Genomic DNA, 14,744 nt, shown 5'->3' with positions numbered 1-14,744 from the left:
TAATATATTAGTTTTAGACTAGATTTATTTTATGAAAAATGTAACAAGATGAAGATGGAGGCCATTTGTTGAAGAACCATGGAGACCCATGGTTTTATAAAGATTTTATAAAGGTTCATAACTTTTATAAAGTTTTTATAAAATTACAACAAAGTTGGTTGTCTTTGAAAGTTGGAGCTTGAAGATCACATGAAGAACAAGTTGTAATATTTGGTCCCTTGGTCCCTTAGGAAGGACTTAACACTTTTGTGTTGGCTCACAAAAGTGTTATATAGTTTAAGGCTTATTTATGTCAAATGCATGCTTGTTTTGTTTATTTTTCATGTAATTTTAAGGCTTGTTTATGTCAAATGCATGTTTGTTTTGTTTATTTTTCATGTAAATATTTTGTGTGGTTGATAATTTAGTTTTTCATAAACCCAAACTATTTGTGGACAAAAATAAACATCACATGGAGTTTGGATTTCAAAATATAAAATATGGACATTAGATGAAACATATTTTAGCCATAAAATAAAAACCGGTTTTATTAAATTGTTAATTACGGCAACTTTTGAAATATTGAATTATAAGTGTAAAAATCATGTTTTTATAAGTTATTCAAACTCCAAAGTATTATTTAATAAAAAGAAGTTTTATCAAACAATATTAAAAGGTTCTACATGGCTCAAACACAAACTTAATACTAGGTATTAATTTTTAAAATTGAACCAAGCCGAAATATAAAAACCAAGTTTAATCTTTTAATAAATTAAACTTTTAATTTAATTAAATTTAAAACAGTTTATGGATTTATTAATATATATTAAGCGCTTAATTATATCTATGGATATAATATAATGTGAATTTTAAAACATTTTAAAATTTCAAGGGTTTAATCTTTTAATAAATTAAACTTTTAATCTAGTTAAATTCAAAACTATTTATGGATTTATTAATTATCTTTTAATTAATAACTTAATTAAATTAATAAAATCCATAAGAATGTATTTTAAACTTTTCAAAATACTAAGGTTTTTAATCTTTTAATTTCGAAATTAAAAACAATTTTAATTAAATTTAAAAGAAATTTGATTTAATAATTATCTATTAATTAAAACTTTTAATTAATTTATTAAATCATCTAAGGATTATCCAGTTAAATTAATAAAATTAATTTCAACTAATCCCTATCCCCTAGATCACGAAAATATGGGAGGGATCTTACTAAATCTTTCAATTATCTTAATAAACATGAAGAAAATAACTACCAAAAATAAAAAATCCGACCAAATCTCTAACTTCCATAATATGCAAAATCTTGGGGAGGAAGGCAAGGATTTCAATCCTTGCCTTATATTCGAAAATCCCTAGGTTAGGAAACCCTAGATTTCGAAATTTAGGAGGCAAAAGGAAAGGGTTAAAACTGTTAGGCAAATTTTCGAAATTAGGGTTAGGAAACCCTAAATTGTGAAAACCCTAATTCCAATGGGTTTAATTTCCATAAAACCTAATTGCCAAGTTCAACCAATTGCATCATATTCAATAGAAAACAATCCTAGGGTCTGATATCACTGATGAGTTTTGAGCATAACAAACAATCCTATGTGTGCATGCAACCCTAATTTGCTTTGGATCTATGTTTTTTTCTAGTTGAACATACAAGTATTAAACATCAAATGATAAACCCTAAAAGGCATATACTCTTTTCGAAATTTATGAAATACGATAGTAAACATACCTTTAAGATTGTTATTGTAAACAATCTTGAATTCCTCTTTGAAATCTTTTAGTAGCAAGCGCCACAAGTGTCGCGCCTCTAATGGCTCACAAACGAACCCTAACAATCAAGGAAAACTATATATATATATATATATATATATATATATATATATATATATATATAGAGAGAGAGAGGGTGGGAAGGAGTCAAAATTTCGTACAAGGAACTTAGAAAGAAGTCATGGACGAAATTCTACCCTAAGGAGGGTTTATATAGGTGTTTGGAAGGTATTGGATAAGGCAGGTATCTCCAAGATAACCCTAATCCCTTAACTTCCTCCCTAAGGCATCCAAGGCACCCTTAGAGCCCAAGGAAACCCTAGAGACACTCTAGATTTCGTCCCCTCCTCCCCCCCCCCCCCTCTTTAGGGAGGTTCTAGAATTGCCCAATGCTCAACTATTGAACATTGTCACCTTTAGTCTTCGTACTTTCAATTAATCCAATTAATCCCAAAGTTAATCCAATTAATTTCTGATTAATTATTAATTAAACAATATGATTATAATTAATATATTATTTACATAATACATTAATAAATCATTTATTTTGATTTTTAATTAATTTATTAACCAAGTAATAAATTAATAAATCATTCTTCTCTCTGTAACATTCATCATATTCAATTGCCAGGTTTGAAGGCAACCCAAAAGGACTGTGCTACTATCAATTCAAGTTTATACCAATTATAGTTATGGGCTTAGACACTTAATCCAACAAAAATTCACCTTGTTAGTTAATGAAAACTAACTACCCTTGGCTCCATTCTTCAGTTGATGTATGTTGATCCATCTTCTTGATCAAGGCTTATTCATAAAACATGTCATGACCCTTAGAACATGTCTTAGGCTATTAAGAGCTTAAGGACTCTCTTTGTCAAAATGACCACTTAATGGATCATATTTTAAACATCTCATTTTCTACTTCTAATCCCACCTAATCAATGAATTAAGCATCTCATACTACCTAATTCATTATTATCTAACCTCTAATTTATCAATTATAACCTTATTAGCTAGGGTTTCAAATCCTAACTCTCATCGGGTTTATTTCACCATGGAAATCATTTTCCAAGCTTGATTAAAGCTTCTAAACACTTTTAACTACATCATAATCATGCTATAGGCTGGCCAATTCAACCAATCATAACAAACTAACAATTTCACCAAAATGGATAAATCTAGCTATAGGTTGGCCAATTGAGCTTGTCATGGCACTATTTTAACAGCAAAATCTACTTCTCCACCTCTCCAATCGATCTCTCGTGAGAAATGATCGAAATGGGTTCTAACAGGTTTAAAACATGTGTTCTGATTGTGTGACTATGTCGTGGTGGGATGTCCACCATGCCCTGGAGCGCGCTATTAAGTTGTGGTCAACCTTTAGCCGAGCCGCAATGCCTTCCTCTCACAGCCTCCTGCTTTGGCATCCACGTCGTGGTACCCATATATCACTATGTAGTGCAAATTACATTTCCCTCTAAGTATGTCGAGAGCTTGACCCCTTATCTGTCACCATTACCGCTCAGTGCTGATCTCTTCACCATGTCGTGGTGGCTGCACATCAACAAACTACACTGTTGATTTCATTCCAGCTTTGGGGACAATTTTTCTTCCAACTTCTAACACGCATATCTCATTCGTATTAAGTCTATTTTCTATGATATTTATATCCACACGAAGTTGGGGATACATTCTACAACACCATTAAGTCACTTCAGACTGAATGCTTATGGCTCTTAATCTATTGAGTCACAAACTTGGCCCAAAAAGCATAAACTTTCCCGTTTTACCCTTTTGACCAAAATGCATCTTCTCATGCATTTCTTCTCTTAAACCTATTTATCTAACCTCATCTAAGTGACTTAAACTCAAGTTGGCCATTTTCATGAAGTCACAACTTCATAAACTCATCAAAATTTCATAAATGACCAAATTGCCATTTTGGTCAATAATTGACTAAAAGTTTAATATCTCTAAATTTCGGGTTCTTACATTCTCCGACAACTTCACCTTCTTCAACGAAGCTCCTGAACATCGTTCCTTTTGTTGCCTATTGTTTAAGAACCTTAGGCTAAACCCTATACCTATAACTTCATCGATGAGGCTCTTTTATCTGAACTTCTCTGGTCTAGATCTACAATCTACAACAAAAAAATATATGGTTTACAACTTTGGATCTATGATCTACGCCTCTAGATCTATAATTTATGGAAGAGATTGACGTATTACATCTTAGACCGTGTAACACCCGCAAATAAGGGCTAGTCGATTTGACTATTATAAGTGTTAAAATTTACTTTTTGATATAAGATTATTTGGGATGAATAATCTTAACCAAAGTTATAGTATATGTGACAAGGATTATGCACAAATAATGAACGCCTAAATATGACTTAATGAGAGGAAGTTATTATTTTTCTAATATTTCAGCATAACAGTACACGGCTCAGAAACTGAAATTGGAATTGGTCGATTGTTAGGAAAAACAATCTAAACGAGAGTTGAAGATATCGTCAACACCTACACGTTGATAAAAAGGTAGTCGATAACGGATGTCATATAAGAGAGTTATGAATTTTTAGCGGACTTTAACAATCTAAGACTGTTAAAAATATTGTCAAAATTAGCCGGCAGAGTCTAAATGAAAGTTGTAGATCTCATTGATAGATATGCGTTGATATAAAACTCATCAAAAACGGAGCTCGTGTGAATTAGTTATGAATTTTCTAAGAATTCAGTTTTTTCCACGTGCACAGATAGCATGTGCGGCGCACACTGTCACTCCACCAGATGCTCGATGCGTGGAACCATACATAGAACGCCATGTCATCATGTCCGACCAAATGCGCAGTGCGCAGGGGACCAGGTGTGCGGCACACATACTTTTCAAGCCTATATAAACCCTTAATTTTCACCTCATTTCTCATCCCCACTCCACCCGAATCCTCTGGCGCTCTTTCCACCCCTTAGTCTCGATAATCTCGAGTTCCCAACCCCTTTAGCGAAGCCTTACAATGTCACATAGCAGGAAATTAGGATCTATCGAGCCAGAGTTCTACCCGCTTAAGTCTCGGTTTTCGCTATATTACTTTGTAAGTTAAGCTACGCTTATTATATTTAAGTCTAACTTTTATTTATAGTCATAATCATTATTATGAACCTATAATTAAGATTTATCAGTGATTACAAGTCATTATACTAATTGATCTATTTATGGGGATGATGTTTAGGCTGAATTTCGTGAGGTGTTTGAAGTGGGATTTCCAAACAGTATACTATGTATACCAAACAGACCCTACCTCCGATATGATCCTACCTGGTTGTTCCTTACTTGGTTGATCTTGATGTAGACATTGGGATTAGTGAGGAATCTAGACTATCATCAGTCACCAAGAATATTAGACTAAAACTTAGTGACATTCTTATCTAGGCCACGATAGAGGAAATGTCAAGGAGCTTGGCGGAGCGCTACCAAATTATCTAGTCACCCACCTAAGTCAAGTGAGTGTATAGTTACTTTCATCTTACACATAGATAAAAGTATTTAGATAATTAAGTGTTATGTGTGCCTATTATCTGTGACTAGAAGCTTCTGTGTTAGATGAATTATAATTATAATATATGGGGTTGTGAAGGGTATCGTACTAGTAATGTAGTTACCTAGTAGGGTATTGATAATGACCCCACACTATTCTAGACAAGTCAGGTCAAAACATAGGCAGGCACACGACCTATAAATGTTTATAAACCATACACGGGTAGGTTTAACCTGTAGGTGTTAGTATATCATACACGGGGATGCTTGTAACTTGTAGGTGTTAATAAATCATTATGCGGGCAGGTCTACGGCCTGTAGGCATTGACGAATTATACACGGATGGGTCTACAACCTGTAGGTGCTACTGAACTATATGTGGGCAACTATGGACTTAGTGCCTATTAGATAAAAACTGGCAGCTATTGGCTTAGTGCCTTTTAGATAAAAACTGGCAACTATGGACTTAGTGCCTACAAGATAAAGACTGGCAGTTATGGACTTAGTACCTATTAGATAAAAACTGGCAGCTATAGACTTAGTGTTTATTAGATAAAAACAGATCGTGATGGAATTTGTGTCTATTCCTTAGGACAAACCCTTAGGAATGAAGATTGAAAGCAACCTATTGACAAGTGTTACGGAGTAATCCAAGAACTAGTACTATCAGCATAAAAGATCCTCAGGGTACATCCTTAAGAATAAATAAGATAATGGGGATGAGAAATTTGGTTAATTGTTTGATAATTAACTATATTATTGTGGGTTGAAAACCCTATATACTCACTAGGTTTCCCAACCTAGCCCACTCGGTTTCTTTGTATCACATCTATCGATGTGAATATACATTACACTAAGAGATTAAAGGAGGTGTAGATCATTAGTGTAAATTAGTGTAAGATTTGTTTACGCTTATGTTTTGTATCCATAATGACATCCCAAGGTTATAATAATCAATGAAAAACATTTCTTCAGAAATACTTTTTATGGGACATATTCTGTTATTACAAATGAACTCTGCTATTAAATAAGCATAAACAAAAAGTTTTACAATGCCCATGAAAATGGGGATGTCACAGACCGCCTTCAACCATCACCATCGTTGTTGCCTCGTCGCTCCTACAAAACATTGCCAACTACTCTCCATCTCTTTCTCTCTGATCTATGGTGAAACACCACCAGCTCTGCATCAGGTATGTCAATTTTTGTTTTGATTGTTGTTCCTTCTGTTAAGTTGTGAATTTAATGTTCTAATATCTATTTTCTTGTTTACTTTACTTAATATTAGTTTTAAGTGTTATTAAATTGTGAATACACTATTAGCAAGCTGTAAATCCAAGTTTGTTTTCTTATTTGTTATGGTATTTGCATATAATTGTTGTTCATTGCTTAGGTTTCGTTGGTTGTTATGTTGTGAATTGAACTTATAATGCATTATAATGCTAGTTTTTCTCAAATAATGTGAATCTAGGTTTTTTTAAGCTGCGAATTGTGATGTTTTAATGTTTCACTACTTGTTTACTCATACTAATGTTAGTTTTAACTATTATTAATAAGTAAATATAAGTTTTATGGTGTGAATACATGATTTCTATAAGTTTTAAGCTGTGAATATATGATTTTTTTAATAATTTTTAAGTTATGAATGCATTCTACTTATTTTTCTACTTATACTTGTTGTAGATCTCTATGATGCATTTTTTTAGCGTTTTTTCTTCCGTTAAGGTGTGAATTTGATGTTTTAATCTCTCATTTGTTGTTTTCTTTTGTTAATCTTAGTTTTAACTACTATTAAGTTGTGAATTCAAGTATGTTTTCTTATTTGCATATAATTGTTGTTTATAGCTTAGGTTTTTTGGTTGTTATGTTGTGAATTAAATTTAGAATGTGTGTTACTATGTTAGTGTTTTCTTAAATAATGTGAATCTAGGTATTTTAAGCTATGAATTATGATGTTTTAATGTTTCCCTAATTGTTTAGTATGTTAATGTTAGTTTTAAGTTTTACTAATAAGAAAATATAAGTTGTATGTTATGAATACATGAATTTTTTAAAACTTTTAAGATGTGAATACATGACTTTTTTTATAAGTTTTAAGTTGTGAATACATGATTATTTAGATAGATATGAATATATTTTTTTTGTGTACAGAACACAAGGTGTTTGATGATTTGCTTCAATGAAAAACATAAAGTTTAAGTTGTGATGTATGATTTTTTTATAGATATTTGATTGTGTAACACCCAAAAATTCAAACCAATTTAAACTTTTAAAAACATTTCAAACCATTAAAAATCATTACAACTTTGTTTTCAAAATGTATAATATCAGAGTTTTCCCATAAACATAGACAAAACATGAGGAGCTGTACGATCACGCCTTCGCCTTGCCGCAATCCCCTGATGTACCTGAAACAATAAACTGAAACTGTAAGCCCGAGAGTTTAGTGAGTTCCCCCAAAATACCGATACACATACAGTCCACATAAACATATCATAACAAACGGAACAACATGTAATGGGTCCCCAGCTTTACAGACTGGATTACCCCTGAGCCCACAGTACCAGTCTCCCTTTAGCCCGTAACTGGAATGCTCCCGAGCCCACAGTACGAGTCTCCCTTTAGCCCGTAACTAGAATGCTCCTAAGATATGTTGGCTACCGCACGGAGCAGTACAACCTCAACCCATCCCACATAACATATAACATACCACATAACCACTGAGCATGAAATAATCATATAACATCACAGGTAGGCCTACAGGTCTACCTAACTGGCATAACTACTAGCATGCAACACTAACTCATACTCAACATCTAACACTGCTAGGATAACATATCCAATGGGCCGGCCTTGGTGCCTTAGACCCCTTAGTATAGTGAGGATAACTCACCTGGCACTGCTGAAGTCCCGCAGGTATGCTCCAACTGCTGATTGACAGATTCCCGAACTGTCAACATCAAACAATACCCAATTAATAATTGGGTTCCAAGCTCAAAGTCCAACTCACACTCCAAAAGCCCAAAAGTCAAGTAATGGGCCAAGGCCCAACATATGGCCCAATCTTCCAAATTGGGCCCAAGTCCTCACATGGGCCTTATCCTAAAGCCCATCTAATTACTTTGGTCCATTAACTTGTTCTTGGATGGTCCATCAATAGTCTAACCACCAAAACCCTATAGGAAGGCCCAACTCAAGGCCTAAGTGAAATTAGGGTTTCACATAAAGTGAAAACTAGGGTTAAGTGTTTCTCACTTAACCCATTAAGGACTTAATCCATTAAGTCTCTCACTTTACTAAATAAGTCATATGGTGTGATTGGGCTTAATACATAATTCCATTCCAATGGCCCAAATGTGGGTCCCGATAAGTCCAAGCCCCTAATCCCAAAATTAGGGTTTCTACATGAAATGATGATTAGGGTTAAGTGTTTCCTATTTAACCCATTAAGGACTTAATCCATTAAGGACTTAATCCATTAAGGACTTAATCCATTAAGTCCATTATTGCCTTAAGCTAGTTTGTCAATGATTATTAATTATTATTTTAGGTTTAATAATTAATTTCTCGTGTGTGTCCCAAACGATTTCTGCAATTAGGGTTTTATGCCCTTAGGGTTTTCCAAACCCTAATTAGGGTTATCCAACCCAATACTAGCCCATTAGTCCATTGGTTGGGCTTTTCGGTCATATTGGGCCTTATTGGCCCATTAGGGTTTCTTTGGTCCCACATTGTCCAAACATCCCTCAAACAAGGTCCGAACACAATCAAAGCACACTGCCACCCGACACGGCGGCCGGTGGCAGCAACCACCACCCTACGGTGGTGGTGACAGATTTTCTTTTCCATTATTCAATTTTGTTACAATTTACAATACCATCCAATTAACATACACTCACACATACTAATAAACACACACACAAACATAGCCACCTAATGGCGGCAGGCGGCTGTTCATGGTGGCAGCCACCACCTCACGGTGGTGGTGGTGGCCCACTAGAGATTACAGCTAAGATAGCCACCCACACACGAAATTAACACCCTAAAGAAGCAGTGTACGCACATTCCTTCCCGGAAATAGACCCAACACCCACCTGAGGTGGGCCGCGACGGTAGCAGGAACATGAAAAGCGGGCAGTAGCAGCGATATGGCTTCCGGCGGCGGCAGACGGTCGCAACGACACCCAACAGCAGCAGGTTCGACCTGCCATTCATACAACCCTAGCTCCGGTTTAACCTCTCGTCCCGCGGTCTTCGACGCCCCACATGGAGCTCATCGTTGCCCACAGCATCCGGCAGCGGCGACAGAAGAAGACGGGGGAGGGAAAAGAAGTCTGATCGGTCCACGTGAGCAACAGGTCGCCGGTCTTGCGGTTCACAGCTTTGTCAGCGGCACAGCAGCGGAACGGCAGCACAGCAGCGGACAAACTCGGCTGGGAAGCGGCTGTGGAGGCTCCAATGGTGGTGTGCGGCTACCGAAAATGAAGATAGTGGTATAAGGGTGGGAGGCGGCTGAACTCATGGAAGTGGCGGCTGTATACATTTTAGGGTTAGGGTTGCAAGTGACGGGAATGGTCACAGTTAAATACCCCGACTCCATGCAAACTTAGGGAAAATGACAGAACTGGTCCCTCCCATTCCAAACTCTTCAAACAAAGTCCAATACTTACCATTTAAACCCTGACTCCTTAAAATACTTTCAACTTTGATCCAATATTTTACCAAATGGCCCCTCTTTCAGAAAATCCTTACAATTCAGGTCCAAATGTTACCAATTACACCCTACCTTCTAAAACCCCTTTCAAAATAAGTATTGAAATTAAACCTTAACCCCCGGAGATTTAATTATTGTCATTTTGCTTCCCGAAACCAACACCCCACCAATTTTATTTAATTTTGACCTCTAATAATAAAATTGCTTCTCGGGGTTCCGGGTTTATCATTTGATTATTTTATTTAAAACGGGATGTTACAGATTGTTTCAAATAAAGACATAAGTCTTAAGTTGTGAATGCATGATTTTCTATACACATCAAATTGCTTCAATGAAACACATAAGTTTTAAGTTGTGAATACATGAATTTTAAAAAGTTTTATATTTTCTTGTGCTAGTGTTTTCTCAAATAATGTTCATTTAGGTTTTTTAAGTTGTGAATTTTGATATTTTAATGTTATTTTTTTAGTTCTGTTAATGTTATTATTAATTGTTATTAATAAAGAAATATAAGTCTTAAGTTTTTAATGCATGAACTTTTATAAGTTTTAAGTTGTAAATGCATGAATTTTTATTCAGTTTTACGTTGTGAACGCATGATTTTTTTATACAGATTTGATTTCCATAATGAAAGACATAAATTTTAAGCTATGAATGCAAGTTTTTTTATATAGACACGATTGCTTCAATTAAAAACATAATTTTTAAAATGTAAATGCATGATTTATTGTAAGTATTAAGATGTGAATGCTTGATTTTTTATACAGATCTGGAAGGAAGGACGAAAGGAAGGTGGAGGTGGTTACACTGGTAGTTGGTGGCGGCGTGTGGTTGTTGGTAGTGGTAGAGTTTGGGTTTGACTTCCGTTAAACTGTGAATTAATGTATAATAGACTGTATTGATTTGTGAATTAATATATATATTTATATTAAATTGGGAATGTCTAAATTAATATGTTATTAAACTATCAACATAATATTGTAGTTATGAATATGTCTTAATTGAAACATGAAAATGATGTTTTCGCCGTTATATATATATATATATATATATATATATATATATATATATATATATATATATATATATATATATATATATATATATATATATATATATATATATATTAAAAGATGGTGAAGTTAGGAACAGTACCTAACTCCACCACTATTCGTCATGTTAGTTTAACTCAACGTTGGTTACCCCCCGATCATCCATCGTTTTTGTTTTTGGTATTTTCACTCTTGCCTCCTATGCATGTATTTCTCCTTCCACCTTTTGAGGCTACACCGGTTTCGTCCTCACCGCCATTTCCACCGATTTCTCTGTCTTGCTGTGTCGTCAGGGTAGCCGCCGATGGTGACAGTTCCAACCACCGGAGAGTACAACTACAACGTCCAGCCGGAGGCAAGGAACCATTTATTATCTCTACACTTTCTCCATCGCCATGATTGTAACATCCACAAAATTTCATAAAATTTAAACTTTTCAAAACAACCCTTTTTCTATAGAAGTGTTTACAAAACCCATAGTTTCCAAAACATTATTTAAAACCAGAATCGTTCTCAACATAGTTTTCAAAACTTTGTCATTATCAGAGTATCCTAGAAATCATAAATCCAAAAACGAGAGGATGTGTACGGTCATGCCTTCACCCTGACAAGATCCACTGAAGTACCTGAAACCATAAATCAAAACTATAAGCACGAAGCTTAGTGAGTTCCCCCAAAGTACCAACACCCATGCAGATAACATATACAAATAACAGCATTCTCAAATACTCATGTCTGGCCCAATCAACCTCGGCCTGGAATACCAGGAATGTCTACGACGGGCCCAGTCATCCTCGGGATGGAATACCCTCGTATCATAAGCAGTTTGGTCCAATCAACCATTGGGTTGGAATACCAACATGTCAGGTAGATTCAACCATCAGGTTGGAATACCCCATGCCTGTTGACTGACGCACAAAGCAGTCCAGTCTCACCACAATCCATACTATCATATCGGGTCCAATCAACCACCGGGTTGGAATACCCCAGGCCCAATCAACCCTCGGGTTGGAATGCCAATACACAACGTGTCCAGTCATCCTCGGGATGGAATACCCTCAAGCCCTCAGTACGAGTCTGGCATACCGCCCGATCCTCAGCCCGTATCTGGAAGGCTCCTGGGTTTGTTGGCTACAGCACGGAGCAGTACAACCTCAACCCAACACAACATGCCGACATATAATAGATAAACATATAAACAGTCTACAGACAGACAGACAGATCTACAAATCACTACTCATAGCATCATCCTATAAACCAGCATACCAGTCTAACAGATCACTACGGAACAATAACATACTATCACATAATAGGATATCTAATCCAATGGGCCGGCCTTGGTGCCTTCGACCCAAAAGTACAGTGAGGAAAACTCACCTCGAATACTAAAGCTCACTGAAAGAAACCTCCAGCTGCTGCCCTGCCGGCTTCCCAAGCTATCAAAACCAATAACACACCCAGTTAGCACTTGGGTTCCACGTTATAATCCATAATCCTTACATGGGGTAAAATAACCATATTACCCCTGACCAAACATGAACCAAAATTGAGGCCCAAAACTAAAAGATCCACAAAGGCCCACTAATGGCCCAATTTTCTAAATTGGGCCCAACCCCATATAGACCTTATCCTAAGCCCATAATTTTCCTTATTACAATTCAGATTACCTCAAGTACCCCTTGGGACAAACTTGTTCAAAGACATAAATCGAAAGTAAAAGTCAACGGTCCAAGTTGACCCAACTCGCCGAGTTGTCCTTCAACTCATCGAGTTTCTCCATCAACTGCACAAATCGGGAAAAACCAAGTCAACTCGCCGAGTTGACCAACAAACTCGTCGAGTTCTCCCAAGAACCAACAACTTAATGGATTAAGCTTCCTTCAATGAATCCAAGAGCTCCAAAGCTCAGATCTCGACCAAAATGAGATCAAGAAGGGTAAAGTTTCCAACTTTACCCTTAGGAACCACCTAAATGGGTCCAAATCCTAGACTTAAAAGAGTGAGGGCTTAATCATTAAGCACTTAATCATCAAAGACAACACCCCAAAATGCAGATCTGACCCCATAAGGCTAGATGGCCACGTAAAGTTTCCAACTTTATGCTTAAGCATGACTAGGAGGAGCTCAAAGGCTCAAAAAGGGCTATATGAAAGACTTAATGAATGCATGAAGCCCTTAAATCCATACAGTTGGCACCTTTATGCCAAAAGAGCTCATGCAGACCTTAAATCTGAAAGAATAATCATTTGGGACGTCCTAATCCCCAACATCCACCCATCCATGGCTAAAAAGCATAAACTTTAACCCCAAGAAGAGATCTAAGCAACTAATAAGCAAGGTGAGAACTTGATACCTCAAAAACTTGGCAAATTAGACAAAGATTCTGGATCCAATACTTCTTCTTCAAGCCAAGCAACTCCTAATTCCTTAGCTCCTTCAACAAGAACCAAAAATGAACTCTTAAGGCTCTCCCCAAGCTCTCACACTCAACAATGAAATATAAGGCTCGATTTTAAGGTTTCTAGACAGAGGAGGCTGGTAAGGAGGCCAGCCAAAGAACTTAAGGCCTTTAAATGGGGTGTGTGGTGATGGGTGGTGGTGGTGATCATGGGTGGGGTGTTGGTGGTTGAGGTGGTGGTGGTGGTAAGTGGTGGTGGGAGGTGGCTGGCGATGGAGGTGGGTGGTGGTGTAGGTGGTGGTATTGGGTTGTAGGTTGTGGTGATGGGATGGTGGGTGGGTTGGTGGTGGTGGTGATGGTAGTGGAGGCAGGTGGTGGTGATGGGTGGTGGTATTGAGTGATGGTGAGGGGTGGAGATGGCAGGTGATGGGGTGGTATGGTGGTGGGTAATGGAGGTAGGTGGTGGTGGAGGTGGATGGTGGTTAGCGGTGGAAGTGGGTGGTGGTGGTGATATTGGGTTGTAGGTTGTGGTGTTGGGAGGTTGGTAGTAGTGACGGGTGGTTGGTGGTGTTGGGTAGTGGGTGTTGGTGAATGGTGGGTGGTGGTGAATGGTGGGTGGTGGTGTGTGTTGGTGAGTGATGTGTAGTGGTGGATGGTGGGTAGTGGTGGTGAGTGGTGGGTGATGATGTTTGGTGGTTGGTGGCGGGTGGTAGGTAGTGGGTGGTGGGTCGTAGGTGGCGGTGATGGGTGGTTGGTGGTGGTGGGTGGTTGGTGGTAGTGGTGGTGGTTGGTGTTGGTTAGTGGGTTTTTTAATTGTGTTTAATTATTTTTTATTTATATAAATATATTTATTCATATCTAGTTTTTGATTTAATTACAAAAATGCTACCTTGCAAAATAAAAAAAAAAGATTTTTGTTCTCACAATAAAAATTGTTCACGATATATATATATATATATATATATATATATATATATATATATATATATATATATATTAGGTTATAGCCTCTGGGAACCACGGTTACAAAATTAAATAAGTTTTTATAGTAAAAACTCATAATTATTAATCAATTATTCTCAATAAATTATTAATTAAGAGATTAATGTTTTTTATGTAAATGCAGAAATAAATTATTATAAAATTAAATAATCAAAATTTTTTGTTTCATAACTTTTTTACATTATGGCCATGAATAAGGTTGATTAGTTATTGAAATTTGAAAGTTCACTAATATTTTGTGAGTTATTTGTAAAATTTTATTGTTAAAAACGAATTTATAAC

Source organism: Lactuca virosa, chromosome 4, assembly GCF_052849685.1.
Source record: "Lactuca virosa cultivar CGN04683 chromosome 4, Lactuca_virosa_CGN04683_v6, whole genome shotgun sequence".
NCBI lineage: Eukaryota > Viridiplantae > Streptophyta > Magnoliopsida > Asterales > Asteraceae > Lactuca > Lactuca virosa.
This window is presented reverse-complemented; position numbering follows the sequence as displayed.